Source organism: Echinops telfairi, unplaced genomic scaffold, assembly GCF_000313985.2.
Source record: "Echinops telfairi isolate 266 unplaced genomic scaffold, ASM31398v2 ScPeMD7_70;HRSCAF=299, whole genome shotgun sequence".
NCBI classification, from domain to species: domain Eukaryota; kingdom Metazoa; phylum Chordata; class Mammalia; order Afrosoricida; family Tenrecidae; genus Echinops; species Echinops telfairi.
In genome coordinates this window covers 37,733,372-37,739,371 of record NW_022103968.1, presented here as the reverse complement: position 1 = coordinate 37,739,371, position 6,000 = coordinate 37,733,372, and positions in this window count along the sequence as shown.

The following is a 6,000-nucleotide window of genomic DNA, read 5'->3' as shown; positions in this document are numbered from 1 at the left end:
CTCACTGTTGGCCGCTGCACAGCCGGAGCAGACAGGAAGTGCGAGGTCTCTTTTAATAAAACAATAAACAATAAATGTGTACCGTATTCTTCTTCGTGGAAAAATAAGACATCCCCTGAAAATAAGGCCTAGCGCATCTTTGGGAGCAAAAATTAATATAAGACACTGTCTTATTTTCGGGAAAACAGGGTACCATAAGACTCCATCTCTCCCCAAAGAGAAAAACCATGTGGCCATATTTTTTAACCAAGAACTTATGTATCCCAGAAACTGGACCGTCACGTCTGTGTGCATGCCTTAAGCTAGTCTAAGTTGGTGACTTCAATATCTGAAGTTCAGAATTTCACTTCTGAGCTCGAGGATCTGAAAATCTAGTCATGTTCTATTCTTAGATCGATACCTTGAGACCGAAGACAGAACTTCTCGTGTCATAGAGCTATTCTTCCATCGGTAGGCTGTCTCCTTGAATGAGTGTCCAGTTTCCTGCATTAAGACCCAAAGTTCTCTTGGAGTCTTTCTTTTCCTTTATCCTTCATGTTCAGTCCATCATAACATTTTGAATATGGCAAGAGATTTCTTATCTTCTCTATTTCCATCTGTACAAGTTATAGCCTATCATTAATAGTTGCTTTATTTCCTGCCTTATCTTCTTCCCATCAAACCAAATCTCCAATGCAAATTGGATTTCTTTCAAATTCATTAATCTGATCATACCACTGCCATCTTCAAAGTTCTTCAATGCCACCATGTCCCTCCAGCTTACAAGACACTTTTTATTCCTGAAACATAGCTATACTCATGTATACCTCCATGTCTGTGAGAATTAAGTTACTTTCATTGAATCCTTCTTGCTTATGCATCAAACTATCACGTATAACTCAAGTTGCAACTCAAATAATGTCTGTTGCATAAACTTTACCTTACTCCTAAAATCTGAGAATATCTTTTCCTCTATTCTTAAAATGTTGAAAAATAAATCATTTTTCATGTTGATATTGTTCGGTTCCAGGCCTGTCTAAATTTTAAGTTCTTGGAAGTGTCACTATCTTTATTTTTATAATTTTATATAATCCTCAGTCTGTGTAGTGCCAATATCTATTCAGACTAAGTGTTTTTCAGAAATTGACTTGCATGAGTGAATGAATAAATGAATATATGGAAATATAAGTGAAGTTTGTCCCGACCCACAGGAACGTCAACGCAGACCCTGGAGGAGGGAGTGAGAATTGAGGGGAACAAGAGACACGAGAAATGGAGACAAGACAGTATTCTGATCAAGTCTCTTTTTATTGAGTGAAAGGTTTCAGCTTATAAGGGCCAGGGGAAGGGAAACACCGGTCGTACATGTAAATTAGGCCACTTTGGTAATAGACCAATCAAGGAGTGGGGGAGGGCGGAGTGCGCCCTCAGTAACGGTTTACAGTCTTCAACCAGGTACGTGAAGTGACATCATTTCATGCAAAATCAGGTGCAGGCACTAGATGTGTAAATAGGGTGAAGACAATCTCCTACCCAATCAAGGGGAAGCAGGATATAGGTGCTTATCTCAAAAATGTCACACTATGTGTGGAATCCCCCTCATCTGTTTCTAGGCAGACTTGAAGGCTAAACTCAGCCCGTCCCAAGGACAGGCTATTCAGAGGGGAGATAACATAATCACAAAACTATGTCAGGTCCGCGGAATGGAAAAGTACTGCAAGCTCTGACAAAATATAGTAAAGATTGAGCCGAATGGCCCCGGACAAAGTTGACTTGAAAATATCCTTACTTTATTAGCTTTCTGTGATAGAATAACTTATTTTTCCAATGGCTTAAGCTTCCTTGAGCATTTGAAGTCTGAATCTTTCTCTTCCAAAAGGAGTCCTGGCAACACTGTCTCCTAAGCATTGGACCAGCAGCTCTGCAGGGAGAAGATTGAAGCTATGTGCTCTGGTCAAGATTAGCCACCTCGGATACCTTTTATAGGGCCACAATGAGTTGCAATTGACTCAGTGACAACGGGCTTGTTTTTTTAAATTTTATTTTACTTTTTGTTCAGTTCCTTAAAGTTTGCTGTATGGAGTTTTGTATGAAAAGATTCCGATGTAAGTGGGAGAACAGATTTAAAAATATAAAGATGGAGTTTTCCATGGTTGCCTCCAAACTCCTTCTCAGTGTTGCACTGTGTATTTCTGCAAAAGACCAAGGAAAATGTTATTACAAGTGCGTTATTTCAGGGAACTTTCCAGGTAGACCAGTTGACTGTAAGTCACAAACACTACAAAGAAAATAAGACTAGAAATGGAAATGTGATATTAAGCAAGCCATCCTCCTTCTGTTAAAGAACCGGCCCAGGTCTGTGTTGCATTAATATTAAAGACAGAGTGTTTCTTTGACTATCTTTACCCTGCCGATTTGCTCACCACTGACCCAAGTTCAGGCTCAAAAGATATCAGGATACAAAGGCCTGGGAATAGGAAATGTTCCCTGTGAACTGATGCTTCCAATCTCTCACAACCCAAACAAACTTGAAATAAAAACAAAAAGGAAAGTGAACCAGACCCAGGCTTTGTCTCACCAGTCTAGAATGTCCAACCCCATGGATTGCTACTTTGCATGTTTAATTTATTTATTCGGTTTCCTAAAACTTATGGCTTATGGTAAGTTGCCATATGTGGAGTCAGAAATGATTAGTGTTGGAAGAGACCTTAAAAAGTATATACGCAGGAACAATAATGAGAGTAGCAATACCATGAAGGTAGGGGGAAGGGGGGAAAGGGAGAACCAAGCATAATGATCGGCCGGGGGGTGGGGGATGAACAACAGAAACGTGAGTGAAGGGAAACAGGGGACAAACAGGTGTCCTCAAACTATGGCCCACGGGCCACATGTGGCCCTCTGAAGACATTTATCCGGCCCGCAGGGTGTTTTTGCCCCGTTTGTTTTTTTACTTCAAATTAAGATATGTCCAGTGTGTATAAGAATTTGTCCATAGTTTTTTTTAAACTATAGTCTGGCCCTCCAACAGTTCTGAGGGACTGTGAACTGGCCCCCTGTTTTAAAAGTTTGAGGACCCTTGGATATGAAAAGAATTATAATTTACCAAGGGTAGGAGAGGGAGGGAGGGGAAAAAGAGGAGCTGATACCAAGGGCTCAAAGAAAGAAAATGTTCTGAAAATGATGATGGCAACATATGTACAAATGTGATTGATTCAATTGATGTATGGATTGTTACAAGAGCTGTAAGAGCCCTCAGTAAAATGATTTATTGAAAAAAGAAAGAAAACAGTATATACTCTGTTGCCATTAAGACTGTGACCCCCAATGCCCTTGGACTCTGCTAGGTTATCTTAAGTACCAAATTTGGGAGAGCAATATCTGAGCCTTTCCCTTGATTCATCACAAGTAGTCCTCCTTTTATTTATTTCATTTGTTAAGTGAATCATGAATAGCACACAAGGTTTCATTTAATGGGGGATATGGTTTTTTAACATTTAAAATTCTTAAGCTATATCTACAAGCGATCAAGCCGACAACAGCAACTCAAAAGGTTAGATGGGAAAGCAGAAAAATATGATAAATTAGAGCAAATTTAAAATGGGTTGAAAGGGGAGAGCATAGGACAAAGTGTTAGTTTTTAACCTAATTGCATCTGCAGTAATCTGCTTTCCACTGCACTCTATGCGATAGCAAGGCTACTCACATCCCTGGTCAAGGGGCCCTGCTGGTATAGTGGTTACAAGTTGGGCTGCTAAGCATCACGTCAGCAGTTTGAAACCACCAGCAACTTGGTGGGAGAAAGCTGAGGCTTTCTACTTCTTTAAAGAGGTACGATTCCCCCAAACCCACAGGGGCAGTTCTGTCCTGTCCTACAGGTTGCTAGGAGTTGGAATCAAATCGATGGCAGTGAGTTTGGCTTGGTATTTTGGGAGTTCTGTGGTTAGAGGGTCTTCACCAGAAGTTTAATCCATGTGTAAACTCTGCAAATTTATTTTTGCATGTTTTTCTCTATATGAAACCCAAGGCCGGGAAAGCCATGGAGACAGTGACTGCCTTGATAGTTTCTTGGGGGTGTGGCAGGGGAAATGGGAAATGGGTAACAAGGAGTACAAGAAAGAAGAAAAGATACTGAAATGGATTGTGGAGATGACTGTACAATTCTTTTTAATGATGGAACTATTGAAATGTATGATGTGCGAGTCATATACCAATAAAACTGTTTGAAGAAAGAGTAGATAGGGACTTGAGGGAGCAGTGAGTTTGTATTAATTTGGAGGAATTATTCAGAACCGGAGGGGGAAACTGGTTCACAACTTGAAGAATTTAGTCAGTGTCACTGAATTGTATAAAAACTTGAATATGTTTCACCGTGTATATTTTCATAATGAAAAACAGCAAAAATCAATTAGCCATTAAAAGAAGTTTAAAATATATGAATATATTCGAATTCCCTTGATTTTTAGGTGAGGACTAGACCCTGTCCAAGTCTTTTTCCTTCTTCGTTCTATTCCAAATCTTCTTAGAAATATTAAAATGAATGTAGACTAGCTCTTCCTTGTCTGGTAGAACAAGGGGCCGTCTGCCTCTATCAAGATTTCCTGGCCTGGGGAACACCATGGAGCAGTTCTCTGCTGCACAGAGATGCTTTGCGTAGGAATCACCTCCACGGCCATCGTTTCTTGTTTGATTGACTTTTAACCTAGCTGTGCATGAATTCTAGAACCCAACTACCTGAATTCAAACCAGATCCCTGGCACCTTACTGTGAATGATTTATTAGCCTTTGAAAGCCTTAGTACTCATCTGGAAAAAATGAGTATATACCGGTGCATGCTGCTTAGGCCTTAGGTGATTAGGGCTTTGTGAGTTAACATTTGCAAGTTGACATTTCAGGAACATAGTATGCACTCGTTGATAGCTATATAAAATTACTGAAATTCTCTTTCTGCTCTATTAAACTCAAAAGACTTCGTGGTGGATGGTATATTAATTTCGTATTATGGCTGTGACGAATACTATCATCTCAGTGACTTAGAACAACAAGAGTTTTATTAGTTTACCAATCTGGAGGTCAGAAGTCTAAAATGAGGCTCACTGGAATAAAATCAAGGAGTTATAAAGTCTGCGTTCTTTCTGGGGGTTCTAAGGGAAATGGTGTTTCCTAGTCTTTTTTCCATCTTTTAAAAGACCACTTCCAGGCCTTGGCCTGTGACTCCCTATCCATTGTACAGAGCCAGCAGTATTGCATCTCTGACTCGTTCTCGGACTCTTCTGTCTTCCTCTCTCATTTACAAAATTATATGTGGCACAGTTGAATGTTCCAGAATCATGTCTCTGTCTCTAGGTCTTTATTTCAATGATATCTGAAAGTCCCTTGTGCCAATAAAAAGTAATACATTGACAGGTGCTGGAAACTAGAGCCCAGACATTTTGGAGGATCATTATTCTGCTTACCACCGATTGGTAATGTAAATATGCGAAGCCATTTGGGATAAGAGAAGAAAGAGAAGCATACTGCATATGTCTCACTGAAAAGCAACCATACTATAGTTTAAATACTAGACTAGGTGAACTACTACATTGAAGAGGTGGCAGCTGGTTTATAAACCTTACGCTACAACATCCCATTGTTTGGTTCTGCCAGGTCTACATGATATAAAGCAAACAGGAAGAGTACTAATTGTGACTCTTGCCTATGTAAGAACCCAAGATAATTCAAGGTATTTTTTCTCCTAATGAAGCAATTTGAAAATTTCCTGTACAAATTCATGCAATCTCTTTCCCATATGCTTTAAATATCTGGCTGTGGGAAATGGCCCAGTTTTAATCTTCCTTTGTTGCCTATTTCAAATATAAACTTAAGCAGACAGCAACACTGGCAGCCATAGCAACAGGTGCTTCATCTTACACTCTTACTTTATGCTTCTCTTTTAGCCATTACACCTGGTTAATTTGAAGGTCCTCCAGGGATGGCATCTGTTAATTGCCGTCTCCCTTGAAATCCAGGTCCATGGTTGTTGAT